The 25116-nt window shown below is 39.3% G+C and overlaps 1 non-coding gene across 1 annotated transcript; it reads left to right on the plus strand.

Moving 5' to 3' along the window:
• Nucleotides 1-15078: 15078 nt before the first annotated feature.
• Nucleotides 15079-15185, plus strand: LOC133317411 (small nucleolar RNA R71). Its single transcript, XR_009752317.1, has one exon. It is a non-coding gene; the product is annotated as a small nucleolar RNA R71 (small nucleolar RNA).
• The last annotated feature ends 9931 nt before the right edge of the window (nt 15186-25116 follow it).

Consider the following 25116-nt stretch of genomic DNA (forward strand, 5'->3'; position numbering starts at 1 on the left):
TACCAATATATATATATATATATATATATATATATATATATATGTTATTCTACCTATCATTTTTTCTATCTACCTTTGCCTACCAATCTAAAAGATCATTAGATTAAAATCTTAATTAAGATTTATCTTTCTTTCTCTTCTTTAGATTCTAATCTAACGGTATTAAAGAGTGGTAGGCAAAGGGAGGCAGAAAAAATGGTAGGTAGAATAACTTATCCCACATATATATATATATATATATATATATATATATATATATATATATATATATAGCACAGACACGGTCTTTTTCTGAAAATTTGCGTGTCGGACACGTGTCCAACACGGACACGTTCCGACACGCGGTCAACATTTCGGGACACGCGGTCAACTCTTGGACACGTTTCGACACGTTTTTTCGACACGCAGTTAACTTTTTCGAACATGCGGTCAACGCTCGGACACATTTTTTATTTTTTATTTTATTTTGTTAACTAAATATAAAAGAAATAATTTATAAATTAATTTTTTTCTGTTATGAAATTTGACATGAAAAATTAACAAAGTACGAAAAATTATTTATATATATATTTATGTTATGAAATTTAAATATTTGATTGGTTGTATGACTTATTATGGACTCTTATATGTATTAAATATAAATTATATTATATATATTAAAATTTTTATTTAATAAACGTGTCCCAACGTGTCAAAATATGACATGTTTTAGAATTAACGTGTCGTCGTGTCGTGTCGTGTTCCGTGTCCGTGTCCGTGCATCATAGTATATATATATATATATATATATATATATATATATATATATATATATATATATATATATATATATGACATGATCATTTGATAATAGTTTACAAATGGTCATATGTAGGTTAACAATTTGATTTTCAAATTTGGGCATTACATTTATGATATCAAAGCAAAGTCTAGGGAATTCTTTATGTATTGCTATAAGTAATTTGCTTGATAAATAATTTATGGAGTTTATCATTAAAGAATTTTGTATTTCTTTGTATTATCCAACATAATATTGAAAGCACGGAACCCTGGGGACAACTTTTCATATGAAATATGATTAGAAATAGGATGAGTAGTACAAGATCGAGTACCTTTTCTGAGAGCAATAGGCAAGTGTGAATCATTTTTATCATGGCACTCAAGTGTTGGGGTGCTGGAACTAGAACATGGTTCAGAATCCTAGCAATGTAGAGGCTCTGGGTAATTTACACTTTAAGGAGGCTTTCGTCTGCTATAAACTTGTCCCCCACTTTGAGGAGGCTCTGGATGGTGAGGATTCTGTAGCTCCCCTTGTTTTCAATAGTAGAGGTAATACTGTGGCATCAGTAGGTTCCCATGACTGATCTTCATCTGCTCCTATAGACTCCCCCTGAAGAGAAGTCAAGGGAAAGAAAGGTTGAGTCTCAGAAAAAGTGACATCCATAGAAACAAAGACCTTACGAAGAGAGGGAGAATAACACTTATAGACACGTTGAGTAGGAGAATAACCAACAAAGACACACCAGAGAGACTTAGGATCAAGCTTAGACCGTTGAAGAGAGGGAATATGGACAAATACAACACAACCAAATAACTTGAGAGGTAGGGAGGAGACGCCTCAGAAGGAAGGGATGGTGCGGAAAAAACTAGAAAGAGTAGACTGAAATTTAAGAATGCGAGATGGCATTCGATTGATCAGATACGAGGCAGTGAGAACGGCTTCCCTCCAAAGGTATTTAGGAACACTCATAGTGAACATAAGAGCCCGAGCAACTTCAAGGAGATGTCGGTTTTTTCTTTCCGCAACTCCGTTTTGTTGGGGTGTGTCAGGACACGAGCTTTGGTGAAGGATTCCATGTTGGGAAAGATATTCTCCAAGAATAGAGTTAAAATACTCTTTGCCATTATCTGTACGCAGAATTTGTATAGCAGCTTGGAATTGGGTTTGAACCATGGCATGTAATTTTTTAAAAATGGATGCAGCATCTGACTTGTCCTTTAGAAGGTATACCCAACAAACTCGGGAGTGATCATCAATGAATGTAATGAACCATCGAGCACCTGAAATATTCTTTACACGGGCGGGACCCATATGTCACTATGAATTAAAGAAAATGGGGAAGAATCATGGTGAACTTTAGAAGGATAATGAACACGAGTATGCTTGGAAAGTTGACAAATATCACAAGAAAACAAACTAGGACTTTTATTAATAAATAAGTTAGGTAACAACTTCTAAAGATATTTAAAATTTGGATGGCCTAGCCTACGATGCCATAGCATAACATCATTACATGAATGAAAAGGAAACAAAATCTTTTTCCACAAAAACAGCTTCATGAGTCACATCCTCCTCAAAGTAGTAAAGTCCACCATCCTCTCTAGCACTGCCAATCATCCTCTCCGAGTCCTATTCCTGAAAAACACAACCATGAGGAAAGAATTTAGCAAAACAATGCAACTCAGAAGTCAGCTTGCTGATGGAAATGAGATTACAAGCCAGAGAAGGAACATAAAGAACTGATGTTAAATTAATCAACTCAGAAAGTTTAATGGTTCCGTGTCCTCCAATCTGGGAAAAACTGCCATCGGCGATCTTGACCCGAGAGGGTTCAGAGTATGGAGTGTATGAACAGAACAAGCTCGGATTACCTGTCATATGGTCAGAGGCTCCAGAATCAAGGATTCAATGATTTTGACTATCAACATGGAAAGTTGTACCTTGCTGGGCCACATTACTAGTGGCCTTAGGAGGTTGAGTCAGAAGTCTCTGAAGTTGTTGAAACTGAGTTTTGCAAAGAAAGACACCATCAGAGTCAAAGGATGCACGAGGCTCATCAATCTTATCATCAGTAGAGACCTGATATGCACGACCTTTATTCTGTCCTTTTGGCTTCCAATTTGCAGGTTTCCCGTTGATTTCCCAACATTTCTCACGGGTATGACCAATTTTATTGCAGTGGGTGCACCATGGACGACCATCCCATTTTAATTCTCCAGAGGAACAGTCAAAGGTACGTTTGGCAGCCAATGCAGACATATCATCAGACTTATCAATTGACTCACTTTCTCCCAGCATAACTCTTCATCTACTTGCTTCTCCACGAACTTCAGCAAAGGCATTAGCAAGTGAGGGTAACAGTCGTTGTCCCAATATTTGACCACGAACCTCGTCAAGATCTCAGTTGAGGCCAGCAAAGAAATTATAAAGTCGTTCCTTCTCCAAGTGTTTTTTAAACTGGGTATTCGCTTCCAATCCTTTAAGATCGGATGCATAATAAAGATCCAGTTCCTGCCATAAATTTGTTAGTGCAGTAAAATATTCAGTAATAGTCATACCACTTTAACGAAAGTCTCTCAACTTATTTCTCGGCTCAAAGACTTGAGAGGTATTCTCCAGATCTGAATAATTTTGTTGAACAACATCCCAAATCTCCTTGGCAGTATCGAAGAACAAATAGGTTTGGCCAATATGTGGTTCTATGGAATTAGTCAGCCATGCCATTACCAAGGAATTATTAATCTCCCAATTTTCATAATCAGGAGAATCCTCAACAAGTTTCTTAATTTTTTCCTCAAGATAACCCATCTTACCTTTTGCCCGGATCACCAACTTAACAGATTGAAACCATTGTAGACAATTTTTACCGTTCAACCAGTGACTAGTAATCTGCATACTTAAGTTGTCTCTGGAGGACTGAGTATTGGGAACAAATGAGGAAGAAGAAGAACGCTCTGAGGAAGACATGAAGGAAGAGAAAGGATTTGACCGTGGATGAAAATATCAAGTTTTTATTTTTTTCAGATCTGTCCTCTGGAACAGGAAGGGGAGACGCCGGCGAGAGGTTCTGTGCAAGTCGCGGTGGAAAAAGATGCCGGGAAGGTGGCGCGTGGAGCTCACGCGCCGGAGGCTGGCCGCGCGTGTGACGGCGAGTGGCGGCGGTGACGGTGATGGGTCCAGTGGTGTCCAACTCGTCGGAGCTTCTGAGTCGAATAGTCACTTAACTTTCTTGATTGGAGGTTTGTAGATAAGGTTTCTGGGTTTGGACAGAATTGAGGAGGTGTTTTTGATGATATTTGGACGGTATTTCATCCTTGAAGATGGTTGATTTAGGGTAGGAATGAACCCGCTCTTGATTCCATAAAGAATTTTGTATTTCTTTGTATTATCCAACATGGTATTGAAAGCACGGAACCCTGGGGACAACTTTTCATATGAAATATGATTAGAAATAGGATGAGTAGTACAAGATCGAGTACCTTTTCTGAGAGCAATAGGCAAGTGTAAATCATTTTTATCATGGCACTCAAGTGTTGGGGTGCTGGAACTAGTGTACGTTGATTGTATAGCTTGTACATCTCTGTATAGCTCTTAGTTGTTTTTGGCTAGGTTTTTTCATTATACCAAGAGGGCCAGGAGGTTGTCCAGTGTTTGCGAGCCTCTGATTTTTTATAGTTCAAGCTCTTTCACCTATTTTGTTTATTACTAAAAGGGCCTTTCTCTACCATTTTATGTTTTATGTTTTTGGAAGTTATACGATTCAAATCTCAATGAAATAACGGTAGCTTATTTGAAGTCTTTCAATTAAGTCCTTAAAAGAAAATTCAAGACAAGTTTGGTAACTGGAATAGGTTTATGAGATGACACAACAACCTTTCGTATACCACTTTGCAATGTCAATTTTTCCAGTGGTTACTAACCTATTCGCCATGTATTAAGGCTTTGTTTGGGAATTTGGAAGGGATGGGAAGGAAAGGAAAAGGATTTTAGGGGAAGGGAAAGAAAATGAAGGGTATTCCTTCCCCTTGTTTTGGAGTTAAAAAAAATGATAAGGGAGAAAAATAGAAGGTTAAAGAGATAATTTCACCATTTTATCCTTTCTTTAAAATCTAATATAATTTTTTTTTCGTCTTTTGTACAATTCTAATAGCTTTCGAATTTAATTAGGGAAAATCAATTGTGTTCATAAATTAATAAACAAAAACTAAAATGTGAGAATCAAAAAAATAAAATAAAAATGGCCCACTCACTTATTACTTTTGGGTTGGACTAAAATCAAAACTAAAAAAGGAAAAAGAAATATGTACTAAAAAAAGGAAAGAAAGAAAATCCTAATTCATAAACCCAGAGAATGAGAAGGTGGAATCGTGAAGCAAAACGGGAACAACTTGCAGCGGTAGCGTGAATGGCGCAATAGAGAAGGAGACAATGTAACACAACATGGTGGTGTTTGTGGTCACTCGCGCGCGCGTCGATTTTGGATATGAATGGTTGATGGCGCTTGACGCCATGGGTCTGGTATGGTGGTCAAAGAGGCGATATTGACGACATGGTGGAGCTCGTGGTGGTCGGCGGCTTGCGGTGATGGTAGCGGTTATGTAGGTTTGGTTTATGGTGGTTGGAGTGCACATTTGAAATCGCCAGATAAGTAATTTCTAATATTCCCTCCCTCAAACCCCCCAAACTGGGGGAGCTTAAATTTCAAGAACAAGAAGGGTTTTGGAGAGTTTTGTGAAAATTCCCAATTCTTTGTGCTCACTTTTTTAAACTCACAAACAAGGGAAGAGATTAATAAAACCCTTCCATTTATTTCCTTTCCCTCCTAAAACTAACTCCCAAACAAGCTCTAAGTGGACAATCCCTGCCATCTATCTATTTTCCTCTTAATCCAACTGCTAAAATACGCATCTCTACTTGTATACCACCTTTTTGACAGATCCAACATTGAATGCATGGAAATAATAGGGATTGCATTTCAGGTTGGCACAACACGAACATGAATACACACAACACAAATAAGACAAATTTGAAATTGGGTTAAAATTTTCGACACGAATGCGAATAACTTATTTTGCAGGTTGACACTATAAGACACGAATAACCTGTAAAATCAGTCGCTTATTATGCAGACTGATACCACACAACATGAATAACTTGTCAACCCTAAACTATTTTGCTTATTATGTGGATCGATACGACGCAACATGAATAATTTGTTTATGACATGACACGATACAAATATCCTGTACAAAGATTGACGTAAGTCAATTTCAAGTTCTCTGGTTGACATTCGACATGATATGAATGAATTTTTTCTAGTTAGTTTTTGCCAACACAAACCCTTACACGAATTTGAAAAAGGGTTGACCAGATCATGGATTTTTAGTATCGTGTTAAAAATTTCCACCCTTAGGAAATATTAAATTATTGTGAGATGTAAGACAAAAGGTTTTCTGATTTGATACTATTTAATTTACATATAAAGAGTATATTTATACAAGAGCAAATGAGAAAAAAGGAAACAAATTCAAATCCCTATTAAAGGAAAAAACAAATCTCTAATTAATAGGCTATAAGTCAGAGATATGATTGCATCCCAATTAAAAACGGAAAGATTCTAATCCTAATTCTCTACACTCCCCCTCAAGTTGGGAGGTGAATGTTGATCATTCCCAACTTGCCAATCAGGTCTTCAAAGACTAGCCAATGTAGGCCCTTAGTGAGGATATCTGCAATCTGCTCTTTGGTAGGAATATATATCATACATACACTTCCATCATCTATTTTTCTTTGATAAAGTGACAATCAACCTCCACATGTATTGTTCTGTCATGATGAACTGGATTTTAAGCAATACTGACAGCAGCCTTATTATCACTATACACTCTGACAGGTCTCCAATTCCTCAAGGAGTGTTCTTAACCAAATTCTTTCACAAATACCATGGGCTAGAGCTCAAAATTTTGGTTCTGCACTGCTTCAGGAATCAACTGTTTGTTTTTTACTTCTCCAGGTCACAAGATTTCCCCATATATAGGTGCAATATCCTGAACTGGATCTTCAATCCAATGCAGAGTCAGCCCAATCTCTCTCTCTCTCTATATATATATATATATATATATATATATATATATATATATATATATATATATATATATATATTTCAATCATCCTCTTGTGTACAGTTTTAAAGAACAATCCTCGACCTGGGGTGTTTAGGTACTTCAGAATTCTATAAACTGCACTCAAGTGTTTTTCCTTAGGAGAATGCATGAATTGACTAACCATGCTAACTACAAATGCACTATCATGCCGAGTGTGAGATAAGTAGATCAACTTTCCCACCAATCTCTGATACTGCTTTTTGTCAACTTCTTTCCCATCTCCAATTCCCAATTTAATATTGGGTTGAACTGGAGTCTCTGTTGGCTTACACTCAAGCATTCCAGTTTCTTGTAATAGATCTAGAATATATTTCTTTTGAGTTAAAGAAATTCCTGCCTTATTTCGAGCAACTTCCATGCCCAGGAAATATTTGAGAAATCTAAGATCCTTCTGTTCAAACTGATCAGCTAAACACTTTTTCAAAGAGCTTATCTCCTCATAATCATTACCTGTGACAATTATGTCATCAACATAAACAATGAGAATAACAATTTTACCACTAGTAGAGTGTTTTAAAAATAAAGAGTAATCAGTCTGAGCTTGGAGGAATCCTCTTCCCTTAACAGCTTGAGTAAACTTCTCAAACCACTCTCTAGGGATTGTTTAAGGCCATAGAGAGACTTCTTCAACTTGCATACAGAACCGTCTTCTTTTTCAAACTAGGTAGTGCATCCATATAAACTTCTTCATGTAGATCACCATTCAAGAAGACATTCTTTATATCTAATTGTTGCAAGGGCCAACCAAGATTGACAACAAGTGATAAAAGAACTCGGATGGTGTTAAGCTTGTCAACTGGTGCAAATGTCTCCTGATAGTCTATCCCATGAGTCTGAGTGAATCTCTTAGCAACCAATCTGACCTTATACTTGTTGATGCTATTATCTACATTAAACTTTATTGTGAACACCCACTTGCAACCTACTGTTTTCTTTCCTTTGGGTAATGTTACAGACTCCCAAGTTCCATTTTTTTAGCACATTCATTTCTTCAAAGACTGCATTCTTCCATTTTGGATTATCAAGTGCTTCTTGGATATTTATGGTATTTTTGTATTGTCTAACATTGTGTTAAAAGCACGAAAACCTAGGGACAACTTTTCATACGTGATATGATGAGAAATAGGATGAGCAGTACAAGATCTAGTACCTTTTCGGAGAGCAATAGGAACATCTAGGTTAGCTATATTAGTGTTGCTGGAACTAAGACTCGAGTCAGAATCCTGGCAGTCTAAAGGCTCCTAAGGTGATTCTCGCCTGCTGTAAAATTTCCCCATTTACCAGGAGGATCTCCATTATCTAACACATTAGCTCCGCTTGTCTTTTGCATAATGACTCCCCCTGTCTCCAACGGCAAAGGCAAAACAACAGAATTATTTGGTTTCCAAGACTTATCTTCATCTACCCCAATAGACTCCCCTAAAGAAAAGTCAGCGGAAAAAAAGATTGTCTCTCATCAAATGTGACATCCATAGAAACAAAGACCTTACGAAGAGAAGATGAGTAACACTTGTAGCCTTTTGGCTAGGAGGATATCCTATGAAGACACATTTAATATACTTAGGATCGAGCTTGGACCTTTGATGAGGAGGAATATGTACAAAAGCCACACAGCCAAACAACTTGGGAGGAAGGGAAGAGACTCGGTATTCTTAAAAAAATAGAGAAATCAGTGAGCCTGAAAAGAAGGAAAGGTGTGGGTAAGACTAGATAAAGAAGATTGAAAATTTAGGACACAAGAAGGCATCCGATTGATGAGGTATGTTGCAGTCAAGACAGCTTTCCCCCGCAGATATTTAGGGACATGCATGGTAAATATAAGAGTTCGAGCAACTTCAAGGAGATATCTATTTATTCTTTCAGCCACCCTATTTTGTTGAGGGGTGTTAGGACAAGAACTTTGATGAAGAATACCCTGCTGGATGAGATAGTTTTCAAGAACATAATTAAAATATTCAGTACCATTGTCAGTTCGAAGAATTTGGATAGAGGTCTGGAACTAAGTTTGAACCATAGCATGAAAGTTTTTAAAAGTGAATGCAGCATCAAACTTATTCTTTAGAAGGTATACCCAACATACCCTAGATTGATCATATATGAAAGTTATAAACCAACGAGCACCAGAGATATTTGTTTTGACGGGCTGGACCCCATTTATCACTATGAATCAAGGTAAATAGAGAAGAATCATGATGTACTCTAGGGGGATAAGAAACACGAGAATGTTTTCCAAATTGACAAATATCACAAGAAAAAGAATTGAGATTTATATTGATAAATATGTTTGGGAACAACTTTTGAAGATAAATGAAATTTGGGTGTCCTAACCGATGATGCCACAACGAAACATCATTACAATCATTAGACAAACATACCGAGTAGTTCACAATTTTTTTTTCTTCACAAGGATCTTTTTCAAAATAATAGAGCCCTTCTTCCTTTCTAGCACTACCAATCATCAGCCCCGAGTCCTGTTCTTGGAAAACACAAGCATCAACATAAAACTTGGCAACACAATGTAACTCAGAGGTAAGTTTGCTGATAGAGATGAGGTTACAAGTAAAAGAGGGAACATGAAGGACTGAGTTCAAAGTAATGTGTTCAAAAAGTTTAATGAATCCTTTTCCAGCAATAGTAGAGAAGCTGCCATCTATTGTTCTTAGTCATGAATGTTGATAAAAGGGGTATAAGAACAAAACAAGGTTACATTACCTGTCATATGATCAGAAGCCCCTGAATCAAGAATTCAACGACTACTATTATTAATATGGAACGTCGTACCTTGTTGAGCAACATTGCAGGATGGAAATTTGCTTTCAATCAAATTGGTAGCTAACGTATCCAATTCGAACACAGTGGAAGCTAAGGCATGGGACATGATATTCTCTGAGTCATCCAAGGCAGCAAACTTGGAGTTTGATACAGAAATAGCAACAGAAGTGGAACTGATTCGCGCCCAACAGTAGCAACAGTCACTCTTTAAGTTGTTTTTTTCTTGGATAGCCATAGTTCGAAATAAACATGGTCTCCAATCATTGATATGAGCCTTTGAACAAATAGGAAAGAGGGAGACGAGCTGAAGGAGACCTCTCCGAACCGGAACAGATCAATGTAGGGAGTGATGCTCACCGACAAGTATATCGATCGCACAAGTAATATAATAGTAAGTAAAGTATCGTCTCCACTGGGATTGGGTCGAATATCAATTCATAATTCTTTTCAAGAATGGATGAGTTCAAATGGTTTTGACAAATATTGTCGATTTGTGTGAAATCGAGAACTGAAAATAAGGACTTGTTTTTGTATTTTTAATTATGAGAAAAAGAATAATAAAAAGAGAATTGATTTGTAAAAATGAGAAAAACATTGTAGCTAGGACACACTCACCATATGATCTCCACTTCTTACTCTGGATTGATTTACAATATTCAATTATAATAATTACTCAGATAAATTATTATCTAGAATTAATTAGTTAAATCCCAATCCCTTGGCAATTTAACCCTTTAACCTCAATTGGAATCCTAATCCCTTAGTAACCTCTCATGAGAATTAAGCAATGAACTCAATAATTTAAGCATTTGCAATTAAATATACATCTATTCCTAGCATGCATAGTAATTGTTATCTTACCCCCTTTCAAGATGAAAACCCCAATATTCCTATCTAGGGTTCTAACCCTCAAACTATCCTCAACTATTAGATTGATCAAGTCTAACAAAGAAGATATAAAATACACACAAGGTAAAGATAAAGATAATTATATAAACGAAAAAACCATAAATCAATCCATCGTAACAAGGGTTCACATAGGGTTCGTGACCCTAACTACAATAAAAACTAAATTAGCCAAACATAATAAAAATCCAATATTCAATGAAAACATAAAATTAAAGAGAAAGAAAGAAGAACAAGAACTTGCTCTTCAAAATCCTCTCGGAGCTCTGCCGTCGTCTCTCTTCAGAAGAATAAGTCTTCATCCTAATTCTGTCATAGGGATCCTATTTATAACCTTGCTTCTTTCTTCCAAAATTACCCTTCGCACAGCACGGACAAATTTCCCGCAAACCGGCGCCAGTTGGCGCCGGTGTGGCGCTAGTTGGCGCCATGACTGTGTCAAATTCTTCACCAAGTTGGCGCTAGGTGGCTTGGAAGGTGGCGCCACTTTGTTGTGTTTTGGCGCCACTTAGCATGGGTTTGGCGCTAAGTGGCGCCACTTCCCTGTGCCCATTTTTGCTTTCTTTTAGTTTGGCCCCGGTTGGCGCTATAATGGCTCCAGTTGGCACCACTTCCAAAGTACCGCTGTGAAATCCGAAAACTGGCGCGGGTGTGCGCCAGTGTGGTGCCGGTCCGCGCCATGTTGCTGGAATTTGTAGTGTGCTACACCCATATGGAATTGCGTTAACAGGCTTTTTATAATTTTCACTTCTTTTTTCTGTAAAAACACAACAATAGGTGAGAAATATCATTAACATAGAAGAATCAATATAATAAGCAAATATATATTTAAATTGCTCTTTTATTACTCAATTCTTATAATTTCCAGCTTGGAAAATGACACTCGCCAGAGGCACATCTAACCTTTCCCAGATTTAAACGTTGCTGTCCCCAGCAATGTACAAGACTCAATCCAGGAAACAATCAAGTATTCCAACACAACATCACACAGAAAATCAAGAGATCACTATGCTAAGCATGAATGAATCAATGAAAAGAACTCCTAACAATGCTTTCTATTCTCATGAAAATATCAGAATCTAGCTTGAACACCCCTCACCAAGATAAACATATAACGCTCAGCACTCAAGTGTTTGGGGGGAGTAACAATCACTCAATCCATCACAGCAATAACATTACCATAAGCTTGATCATATTCTAAAAAATTCTTAAAAATGAAGAATCAAACACATGCATCGATTGATCAAAAGGACTTCACAGGTTGTAACTTGGCCGGGTTAATGGGTAGGAATATATGGAAAGTAGCTCAAACAACAATGAGATTGAAAAACTGATATTATTTCATTTTTAACACATTCATCTCAATGATTTTGCTCCACTAACATTCGCACAGAATTTCGGGAATTAATTCCTTTCAGCCACCTTTTCTTTACATTCACCCTTTTTCTTTTTCTTTTTCTTTTTTTTTTCTTTTTCTCCCTTTGTTTTAAGGGCACAGATGAAATTTTTCCTCTTCTAATTACTTGACCTCTGTGGAGCTAACCTTAATTTCTTTGTTTTATTTTTAACACAACAGTAATTCAATCTCAATTAAGGTAAGTCACTTGGAAATAAGCTAAGCAATCAGCAGGAATTATGAACAAAAAGGCTCAGGCTCAAAGGGGTTAGCAATGGAAAAATTCATACAGGTGGGTTATTTTTGGCCAATAGCTAACAAGAACAAAATGCCTTTATCATATCAACCAATGCATGCATAACAGAGAAACAGAGCAAGTTCTAGAATGCTGTCACAGTAGGTCTCTCAGAATAAAATAAGTGTTTAAGCACAAAACCTCACCAACTATGATGTCAAGCTAGATTTCCAAAAGAAACATCAGGCATCATTAATAATTCAATCACAAAATTCAGACAAACGAGCAATCATGAAGTCTACTCATGCCCATACAATACCATGCCAGAAGTTCATACAAAACATGATGCCAAGAATTCAGTCAAGCACATTAACTAGATAAGCACATTTAAACCTGGGACTTGCTCAGAAAAGATTTTCCATTTTTTTTTTAGATAAAAATAAAGAGCACACAAAATACTACAAAAATAACTAAGAAATTAAAAGAGTTAGAATATCTCCCCTGATAGAAGAATTGCAGCAGTTCTAAGATGCAAGCCTACCATTCTCAGATTTAGAGAATTGTTGTTCTCAGCAATAATTAAACCACAAGAAGGAAGAAAAACCTGCACAACGGAACAAACAGTGGCATATAGGATAAACTATAATGCGCACGTTAAAACATCAGAGAGAGATATACTAACACAAAGTAACTAAAAATACGAAACAGAAAAAAATAAACTAATATACAAAATATCCGTCAGCAAGGAGATATAATCAACCCTCCATGTTATCCCCCTCAGCAGCGTGGGATAACTCAGCAAATGGAAGATCTGGTGGTACTGGATGCTTTGGTGTATGAGACCACCATTCCCAGATTTGTTCCAAACCATGAAGCCATGTTAAGAACTCTTTGAAGCTTTGGTTTTTCTGAGAGATAGAGTCTCGGTGTCTCTTGTCAAACTGCAGCTCCTGGTGTCTCTTCCAACTCGTATCAAAGAGTTTCACCACTTCCTTTCTCATTGCCTTCTTCTTGGTTGGATTACGCCTCCTTTGAGGCATCTTCACCTCTTTGACATCATCTTTTAGAGTTTGAGGAAGCTCTTTCAATTCCACTTTTGAGGTACCATTTTCTTTGTAATCATCTGCTTTTTCAGGAACTTCAAACACTACATTCTTTTTTTCCTTAGCAGGAACAATCTTATGCGCCTCAAGTTCTTCATCAAGCTCTTGACTAGAAGATTTTTCTTCCTTCCCCACTTGCTCGAGTCTAAAACAATCGCCTTTGCCAGAAGATTGTTTCATAGAGTCAAAGACATTGATGGTAATGGACTCATCATTCATCCTTAACTCTAACTTCCCATTCTCAATGTCAATCATGGCACGAGATGTAGCTAAAAAAGGTCTACCCAGTAAAAGAGGCATCTCAGCTCCCCCTTCCATATCCAGCACCACAAAATCAGCAGGGAAGATGAACTTATCCACCTTCACAAGAACATCTTCAATTATTCCACTAGGCTTCCTTAAAGATCTATCAGCAAGTTGAAGAGAAACCATAGTGGGTTTTAGTTCTGTGATCCCCAAGGATTTGCAAACAGAAAGAGGCATCAAATTAATGCTAGCCCCAAGATCACATAATGCCCTGCTGATTTTTGTGTTACCAATTTCAATAGGAATGTTAAAGCTTCCAAGATCATGAAGCTTAGGAGGACATTTCCTTGTAATGATAGCACTGCACTCCTCAGTAAGTGCTATAGTTTGGCACTCTTGTAACTTGTGCTTCCTTGATAAAAGATCCTTCATGAATTTAGCATAATTTGGCATATTGACCAAAGCTTCAGCAAATGGAATATTAACATGAAGCTTTTTGAAAATATCCAAGAACCTTTCTTAATGCTTCTTCTGAATGTCCTGTTTGAATCTTTCAGGATACGGTGCCATAGCCCTCACATATTCGGGACTCAATTCATGCTTCTTCTTTTCCACTGGCTTCAACACTTCAGCAGGTTTTTCAATTTCTTTTTCTTTTTCTGGCTCACCTGCAGTGTCTAGCTTTTCTTTAACCTCAGGTTCCACTTCTAATTGTGATGGCCATACAATCTTCCCTCGGATTGGTGACTGTGTTACTAGGGAAGGTGCCTGGAGTTCTATCAGCAATTTGCTTAGCCAGTTGGCCAATTTGAGTCTTTAAATTCCTGATAGATGCCTGTGTGTTCTTGGTATTGGCCCTTGTCTCCTCCATGAAAGCACTAGAGTGTTGAGCCATTTGTCCAACTAACCTCTCCAAATCAGAAGGTTCCTTGGGTTGGATTGGTGGAGGCTGCAAGTAGTTATTTGATTGGTAATCAAGACCAGTTCCTTGCACCCTCCTCTGAAAATTATTGTTCCCAGAAGGAAAATTCTGATTCCTCGAAATATTTTGTGGTGGAGGTCTCTGATCGTACCAAATGCCATTCACTTGCATTTGTTGAGGTGAATCCGAAGCCAGCAGAGAAGAACATTCATTAGATTCATGGTTTCCCTGGCAATATTCACATACAGCAGCAACAGTTTGAGCCTGAACACCAGCAATCTGCATCTTGTCAAGTCTTGAGGTCAAGGTTGCTATCTGCTGAGATAACAATTTGTTTTCGGCCAGCACCACATCATTACCTTCCAGCTGAAGGATACATCACTTAGGCTTGGATGACAAGCCTTGGTTCTCATTCGCAGCCATCCTTTCGATCAACTCAAGAGCCTCGTTAGCTCTCAAGGATTTAATACTGCCACCTGCTGCACCATTCAACACCATCCTCACCTCAGGTTTGCAACCATTGAAGAAGATTCTAATCTGATTACCAGTAGTCAAGTTATAATGAGGACACCTCCTCATTAAATCCTTGAACCGGTTCCATGCTGCACACATTGATTCACCCTCAGATTGAATGAAATTGGTGATATCATTCACCATCTTGTTGTACCTCCCCATCGAGAAGAACTCAGCAAAGAACTTCTGTGATAAATCATCCCAGGTTGGAATGCTTCTTGCTGGCTGTCTTTCCAACCAATTGAGAGCTTTCCCTTTAACAGAAAAAAGGGAACAATCTCAACCGGATCGCATCATTAGATACTTGAGGATGCTTGGTGGAGTCACAGATCATCAAAAATCTGTCAATAAATCGGTGAGGATCTTCACTCTCCTCTCCTCCAAACTGAGCTATCTCCACCAATTGAATATGGGAAGACTTGAGCTCCCAATTGTGGGCAACATTCGGCTGAACAATGCGCGCATTGGGCCTGTTGAATAATGGAGTGAGAATGGAATCCATGAATGGATTATCTGCTTCATCGTTTGCTGCCATCTTGTGTGCTTCTTCAAACAGATTTTCTAACTCGTTGAAAGCAAGCTTCTTCCGAGTAAATTTTATGTTCCTCTTTTCTGTTTTTGTAATCTCCAAATCAAGTGGAAATTCGGGCTCTTTACCTCGCATACAACTCAGAAAAAGGATTAGTAGCACCGTTCAAGAATCACAGTAAAATCAAAATAAAAATAAAAGAAAAATCCAATCTTAAAAATCAAAATTAATTGATATAAGAAATGCCAATCCCCGGCAACGGCGCCAAAAACTTGATGCTCACCGGCAAGTATACCGATCGCACAAGTAATATAATAGTAAGTAAAGTATCGTCTCCACAGGGATTGGGTCGAATATCAATTCATAATTCTTTTCAAGAATGGATGAGTTCAAATGGTTTTGACAAATATTGTCGATTTGTGTGAAATCGAGAACTGAAAATAAGGACTTGTTTTTGTATTTTTAATTATGAGAAAAAGAATAATAAAAAGAGAATTGATTTGTAAAAATGAGAAAAGCATTGTAGCTAGGACACACTCACCATATGATCCCCACTTCTTACTCTGGATTGATTTACAATATTCAATTATATAATTACTCAGATAAATTATTATCTATAATTAATTAGTTAAATCCCAATCTCTTGGCAATTTAACCTTTTAACCTCAATTGGAATCCTAATCCCTTAGTAACCCCTCATGAGAATTAAGCAATGAACTCAATAATTTAAGCATTTGCAATTAAATATACATCTATTCCTAGCATGCATAGTAATTGTTATCTTACCCCCTTTCAAGATGAAAACCCCAATATTCCTATCTAGGGTTCTAACCCTCAAACTATCCTCAACTATTAGATTGATCAAGTCTAACAAAGAAGATATAAAATATGCACAAGGTAAAGATAAAGATAATTATATAAACGAAAAACCATAAATCAATCCATCGTAACAAGGATTCACATAGGGTTCGTGACCCTAACTACAATAAAAAGTAAATTAGCCAAACATAATCATGGCTAAAAATCCAATATTCAATGAAAGCATAAAATTAAAGAGAAAGAAAGAAGAAGAAGAACTTGCTCTTCAGAATCCTCTCAGAGCTCCGTCGTCGTCTCTCTTCAGAAGAATAGGTCCTCATCCTAATTCTGTCATAGGGATCCTATTTATAACCTTGCTTCTTTCTTCCAAAATTACCCTTCGCGCAGCACGGTCGAATTTCCCGCAAACCGGCGCCAGTTGGCGCTGGTGTGGCGCTAGTAGGCGCAATGACTCTGTCAAATTCTTCACCAAGTTGGCGCTAGGTGGCTTGGAAGGTGGCGCCACTTTGTTGTGTTTTGATGCCACTTAGCATGGGTTTGGCGCTAAGTGGCGCCACTTCCCTTTGCCCATTTTTGCTTACTTTTAGTTTGGCGCCAGTTGGCACCACTTCCAAAATACCGCTGTGAAATCCGAAAACTGGCGCGGGTGTGCGCCAGTGTGGTGCCGGTCCGCGCCATGTTGCTGGAATTTGTGGTGTGCTACACCCATCTGGAATTGCGTTAACAGGCTTTTTATAATTTTCACTTCTTTTTTCTGTAAAAACACAACCAATAGGTGAGAAATATCATTAACATAGAAGAATCAATATAATAAGCAAATATATATTTAAATTGCTCTTTTATTACTCAATTCTTAAAATTTCCAGCTTGGAAAATCACACTCGCCAGAGGCACATCAGGGAGGCGCGTGGCAAGCACATGCTATATGGTGGTTGCATGTGGTCAAGCGTGGGGAGGACGCTCCGTCCTTGCTCTGGCGTGTGGCTCAATAGAATTCGGTGGTCCTTTCTCGGAACTTGTAGATAGGCTCCTTTTGTATCGAATGGTGTGGGTCTTGGCCGAAAATGTCGCCGAAAAATTTTTTCGGTGGCTACTGACGGTGGTTGATGTAACACCCTGTGTATACCTGTTTGTTAACATGTCATCATATTAAGCCATGCTTAATTAAAAATGCGGAATATCTTTTTCTCTTCAATTATGACGTCATTAATATTACCAAGTTGCTTACTTAATCATTTTCATAAAACATTGCCTGTATGTAAATTTCAAATAGAAAGCTAACTGAATTACCTTAATACATAAATATCTGTGAGTATCTAAGTCACGAAACTACAACACGTAGACCGAACATAATCCTGATACAATATTACAACTCGAATCTAAAAAGCATAAAGTCAATTCAATGTGGCATGGACAATCCTCATGCTCACCAAATAAGGCAACATAGCGAACAAAGTCTCCACACAATAATCAATAAGATGAAGCTAAAAACATAATAGCAACAGACATAATCCAACATCCAAGCATAATCAGCATAAGCAGATAAACATCAATCAAATAAGCTCCGGCCTCCTGCCGCCCGAGGTCTCAACCCTCGAGTTACCTGAACCTGGAAATGGTGCCCCAAACGTGGGGTGAGATCTCTAAACATAAATCTCAGTAAGACAAAGGGTCTTCAAGGATTTCTCCACCCCAAGTTCACTTACATGTGCAATATAAGTTTAAAAGCAGTTTAACAATATAAGTGCCAAAATCAGTGCAATGCAGCACATAATCATGTCATGTGTGTTGTAACTATTCTACTGGCCAGAGAAATGCAGGAATACGTCTATTACCCACATCAGTACACGCCCATGTCGTACCTGCCCACAGGATCATCTTCCCGTCTAGGTGAAACACCACATACATATCATAAGGCATTTATACTTAACGGCTCAATAGAAATTCAATAAATCAACACATGAAAACACATCATGCATATAAACCATTCCCCCATGGGGTATGGTGCAACCAACAATGGCTAAACCGAAGACACGGAAGCTTACCTCGCAAGCTAAACCCTTCCTCACAACTCGGTGTCCAAAGGGTCACAAGTAATAACAGTGTCCAGCAAGGTCAAATATATCATAGCTTTTCTGATTTAAAACGAACATTATTTCTTTTTCGTTTCGCTTACTGCGAGCTCTTTCCGAAGCCACAAGCACTAAACTATCTTTACCATTTTCAAGACTGCAGTTTCATCTCTCTATGAATTATTCTAATATTTTACTATGTTCAAATAGACATCTTAAGGTTTCCAACGATATATTTTATGTCTCAATCGGAGTTGTGTAACTCCAGATATATTTTTCGCAAAGTGACTACTGCACACTGAATTTTCAGCAATCAAGTCGCCACTTCAAACCCACACTACGACCAAAACACTTATCCAATGCCTATGAAATTTTACAAAATTGTATCCCTATGTGTTAGCTTTACATAGGTACACCTCATAATTTGGAGCTCTGTAGCTCGAGATATCGTGATTTTACTAAACTAGGTCGTTGTTGTCACAGGTAGAAATCGATTCCCAAACATGGGGAATCCATTCCTGCACTTGGAAATCGATTCCCAGCAGAAGGGAATCGATTCCCACGCATGCAGAACAGAATACTGCAGCAGATTTTTGCATAATCTGAGGTGGGAAAGGTTCCTAATGATCCAAGGTCCGATTTTCTCAAAACAGAAGTTCCAAAGCATTAAACATGCATAAATTAACCACTTTTAACTTGATTAATCAAAGTTCCCTCATTTAGTGACTTAAACAAGCTAAAATCATGGATTTCAAGAGGAATGAACAAGGTATATCTATGGAGGTCTCAAAACAGCAGAAAAAATAGGCTCTTGGAGCTCTCCAACAAGGCTCAAAGTTCTGACTTTGCAAGAGCACGAAAATGGTGGTCAAAGGTTGGTTCTTTCTCACCAAAGATCACACCTTGAAGCTCCAACACTCAAGGAAATGGTTCCCACAACAAGGCTCATGAACTCAGCCCTCCCAACACTCTCAAAATAGAACCTAACTCAGAACATAAGAGCTTTTCTCCCACCCAAGTTTTAACCACACTCAACCATGGTGATTTGATGAAGAAAGAGTGGAGAAAGGTGATCACTTGGGCTTGTTCTTGAAGAAAATGGAGGTGGTAAGCTTGGAGAGCACAAACTCAGAAGTGGAGGCACAAGGGTCACTATGAATGCAAATTTTCTGACCTAGGATCATGTGCCACCCCTTATATAGCTCACTTAAGTTTTAATCGCCCACTATTAGTGCTAATAGCTACGCTTAGCATTTTAATCCCAAACTTAGGATTCTGAACCTCCTTATTTTTCTAAGATTTGTCATATTTTTATTTTATATTTCGTAGCACCTTTCCAGTACGCATTTTCACGCTGACAGTATTAGTTTTGGCATCAGTTCTCGTCATTTTGACTTGAAACTTGTTTTACTAGTCCTACATATTATTCTAGGAATATTCATGTACTTATTATAATTTTCCGGGATAATTCATCGGTATGCGTTTATACCGTGGAGCAGAACCGGTATCTGCACTTTTCGTCAGAAGAGCGACTTTCAGTATTATTTCACACTTCCTATAATTATTTAAGCCTTCTCATAATTATTAGGGTCAATTATGGAATTATTTCTTAATTCTCATATTTAATTTATTTATTTCCTAATTTAACGGTGCAAGTTCTTACATTCACCCCACCTTTTTAGGATTTTGTCCTCAAAATTAGATACATACCTATCCCGAAACTCGGGATACTGCCGGAGAAGTTCGTCCTCTCGCTCCCAAGTACACTCCTCAGGAGTTCTTCCTGTCCACTGCACTTTGACCATCAGAATGATCTTGCTCCTTAGTTTCTTCTCGCCACGATCGAGAATCTTGAGTGGTCCGACGGGAGTCGTTAAGTTCTCCCGAACTTCCACATCATCAGGTTGTACCACGTGTGAAGAATCCGATACGTACTTCCGCAGCTGAGACACGTGAAACACCTCGTGGATGTTGGCCAAGTTCGGAGGCAAGGCAAGGCAGTAGGCAACAGGCTCTACCCTACGAAGTATCTGGTATGGCCCAATGAATAGCGGGCTAAGCTTCCTCACTCCGAGGGCTCGACCAACACCGGTGGCAGGTGAAAGTCTCACAAACACGTGCTCACCCTCTCTGAAATCCAGTGGACGATGCTTAACATCATAGTAACTCTTCTGGCGATCCTGCGCCTGCTTCAGCTTTTCTTTGATCAACTGAATCTGTTGGGTGGTATCTTGGACAAAGTCCAAGCCAAATAACTCCTTATCTCCAACCTCAGACCAGCAGGTAGGAGTCCGACACCTCCTACCATAGAATGCCTCGTAGGGTGCCATGCCCAGGCTAGCATGGAAACTGTTGTTGTACGAAAACTCCACCAATGGCAGGTACCTATCCCATGCTGAACCCTACTCCAAAGTGCAAGCCCTCAACATGTCCTCCAATGTCTGGATGGTCCGCTCAGTCTGTCCGTCAGTCTGAGGGTGATAGGCTGTACTCAATCTCAACTGAGTACCAAAAGCTTCCTGCAGCGCTTCCCAGAACCGAGATGTGAACTTCGGGTCCCTATCACTGATGATACTCTCGGGCACCCCGTGAAGCCTCACAATCTCGCGAACATAAATTCTGGCCAACTGCTCAATAGTGAAGCTCACCTTCACTGGAAGAAAATGGGCAGACTTTTTCAATCTGTCCACAATGACCCAGATAGAGTCATAACCAGCCTGAGTCTTCGGCAAACCCACCACGAAGTCCATGGAAATGCTATCCCATTTCCATTCCGGAATCTCAAGAGGTTGAAGCTTACCAGACGACTTATGGTGTTCAATCTTCACCTTCTGGTAAATCAGGCATTTGGACACAAACACAGATACGTCCTTCTTCATACCTGGCCACTAGTAGTTCCTCTTTAAGTCCTGGTACATCTTTGTAGCACTAGGGTGGATAGTAAACTGGCCCTATGAGCCTCTGTCATCACTTCAACAGTCAAAGGACCGCGAGGAACCACAATCCTCTTCTGGAAGGTCAACAATCCATCCTCATTCCAAGACACACCGTCCTGGTTCTTCACGTATTCCAGGCACTCTCTCTGCACTTGTGCCTCTCAGATCTTTTCCATAAGCTCGTTCTCAACTTGCACGGTTTCCATTTCGAGAAGTGCACCCCAAACAAAGAGGTCACCGTCAGATCTCGAAATTTCGCAATCACATCAAAATCGTCATTCGATTCACTGGGATCGCCAGTCACTCTATCAATAGAGGTGACTTGACTCCACATACTCTATTCCTCACAGTAACTTGGGTGAGTTTAGGTCCTATTCCATGACTCTAGCCTTGTCTCAACTTATAATTTCTATAATTCAACATTCTCAAAATAAAATCATATCATTTTCACAGTACGAAATCATATCATGTTCCTTTCAATCAATACATGTTAATTAATATTCTAATTCACATGGTAACGTATCTTAGTTCACGTACACCTGCAAAATTTTTCAATTCTAATAACATAATGAATCAAAACTCTATGCAACAATATACCTTAACCTCCATGGCATCTGCAAAATCAAAAGTCAATTAAAGATGAAATAACATTGATACATTACCACCATTTATCGTAGTTATTTCATACTTAACACTATGCATGGTGTTAACATGCCAACTAATTATGAAGCAAATCAATAACAACATATGAACCTAGAGTTATAGAGACCACTCAACCCACAAAACTAATTGTACATGCACTAGTCTCTAATATACAAGATCGCGCGTGGCCTTGCCACAAAGTTCAAGTGTTACACACTTACTTTTCCTTGAAGAGAATTTCACATTATCAAACAAAACACCATCACAATTATGTAATGGCGTAAGGCACCTTACCTTTTTAACAAAAATGACTGGTGCTCCCCATGGAGACACACTCAATCGAAAGAAGTCTTTTGCCGAAAGATCTTCAATGAGCTTCTTCAGCTCCGCCAACTCAGGTGGCGACATCCGATATGGAGCTAATGAAATAGACCCCACACCAGGCAACAAATCTATGGAGAACTCTATCTCCTGCTGTGGCGGAAACTCAGGAATCTCCTCAGGAAACGCCTCGAGGAATTCCCTCACCATAGGAAAGCCAGTGATATCCTCCTGTGTCCCACTCACCAAACCTCCCAACATGACATATCCAAATGCCCCTGCACTCAAGGCTCTCCTAACCTGCAATAATGATATATATGGCGAGGAACTGGCTGTGGAATCACACGGAGACATCACCACTCGCTTTGCATAGCAATCAATCATCACACAATTTCTGGACAACCAATCCATGCCCAGAATGATTTCCAAATTGGCCATCGGCAATCCAATCAGATCCACCGAATGATCACGGCCATCCCACTGAAACACGACATCTTGATGAACAGTGGTAGTATCACACTTTTCTCCGGTGGCAGTGGTCACCCACAACGGTGGAGAAAGCACAGACATGGGCAACTCAAGCCCCACAGCAATCGGGATAGCAATGAAAGAATGCGTAGCCCCGGAATCAAACAAAACATCAACAATAGAACCACCAACTGTATTAGTACCTCTCACAAGGTTCGGAGCTCAGTCCAACTGCTGCCGATCCAAGGTGTACACACGCCCGGTGGTAGGTGGCACTGCAGGTGCCGAAGTAGGTAGAAGGGGAACCATCTGTAATGGAACTGCCTGGACTGCTACAGCTCTCGCTGTCGACGATGGACACTCTTTGGAATAGTGGCCCTCCTTGCCACACTGGAAACATATAATCTGGCCGGTAGCACACGACCCCACATGAACCTTCCCACATCCCGTGCATCTGGGAGCAGGAGGTCTCGCTGTACTCCCTTGAGTCGTAGTCCTCTTGAACTGATTTGGCGCTTGCCTAGCCGCCAACTGCTTTCCTTTACCTTTTCCCCCAAACTTCCTATCTATCCAGGAAGTGGAACTACCAAATCCCTTCGTCTCAGCAATCTTGGCCCTCTTGGTCTTACTCACAATACAGACATCCTCGATGTCCCGACACTGCTGTACCAGTGTCTCAAAATCTCTCGATGCAGCTCCAGCAATGCGATCAACAATCTCCTCATTAATTCCCCTGCGGAACTTAGTAGCCAAGAAGGTCGGAGTAGGCATAGCCATCCGAAAGTGTGCAAACTTTACCAGCTCATTAAACTTAGCCAGGTACTTGTCAACAGACATCGAGCCCTGCACCAATCTGTCAAACTCCCCCTGCTTCCTCTCCTAGGCATCATATGGGAGGTACCTGCCCAAAAAGCAGTCCTTGAAGAATGGCCATGTCATGACATGACCCTGCATCTCAAAAGCGTGAGAGGTGTTCATCCACCACTCATGTGCATCGCCCTCCAGCATATAAGTCGCAAACATCAGCTTTTGCGGATCAGTACAATGCATAACTCGGAAGATCTTATCCAACGCCTGAAGCCATCTCGCAGCAGCAATAGGATCATAAGATCCATCAAAGGAAGGTGGCTTATGCTTGCGGAAAGCATTAAGCCGGCGATCAATCACGTCACGATCTTTAATAGGCTCCAAGATGGGTTCCATCACGCCAGTAAGGTGACCAGTGCCCTCAACATGACTCTGGCTATCGTCCTGAAGACTAGGTGGAGGCGGTGGCGGTGGAGGTGGTGGTAGAGGAAACTGAACCTCATTGCGGACAGCCCTCATCTCCTCCAACATGACCCTCATCAAGGTCATGCTCGCCAGCCTGTTTGCCTCAAGAACATCATCTGTGGCCTTCCGGTTCGCCTCTCGAACGACGTCCATCATCGCCAAGTTGGCCAATCTAGCGACCTCCTGATCGGCTAGTCTAGTCGCCTGCATCTCAGCCAATGCAGTCAGGACAGGATCCGGTTGATCCTCGTTCGTCTCTCGGTTTCTCCTAGGCATTACCATGACTCTGCATGAGTTACACAACGAATGAGTTGATCAGGCTCACGCAATGTGGTCACACATGCATCATCACAGAAAAACCCAACAGAGGAAACACACAAGACAGACTCGCAACAAAATATCCTAAATTATTGCAATACATACAAGCTTTTCCCTAGAAACTGCTCTGATACCATAAAATGTAATACCCCGTGTATACCCGGTTTGTTAACATGTCATCGTATTAAGCCACGCTTAATTAAAAATGCGAAATATCTTTTTTTCTTCAATTATGACGTCATTAAAATTACCAAGTAGCTTACTTAATCATTTTCATAAAACATTGCTCGTATGTAAATTGTAAATAGACAGCTAACTGAATTACCTCAATACATAAATATTTGTGAGTATCTAAGTCACGGAACTACAACACATAGACCGAACATAATCCTGATACAATTATACAACTCGAATCTAAAAAGCATAAAGTCAATTCAATGTGGCATGGACAATCCTCATGCTCACCAAATAAGGCAACATAGCCAACAGAGTCTCCACACAATAATCAATAAGATGAAGCTAAAAACATAATAGCAACAGACATAATCCAGCATCCAAGAATAATCAGCATAAGCAGATAAACATCAATCAAATAAGCTCCGGCCTCCTGCCGCCCGAGGTCTCAACCCTCGAGTTACCTGAACCTGGAAATGGTGCCCCAAACGTGGGGTGAGATCTCTAAACATAAATATCAGTAAGAC

This window comes from Gastrolobium bilobum, unplaced genomic scaffold (genome assembly GCF_033153095.1).
Source record: "Gastrolobium bilobum isolate Gb01-03AN ecotype WA unplaced genomic scaffold, APGP_CSIRO_Gbil_v1 utg25066, whole genome shotgun sequence".
Lineage (NCBI taxonomy): Eukaryota > Viridiplantae > Streptophyta > Magnoliopsida > Fabales > Fabaceae > Gastrolobium > Gastrolobium bilobum.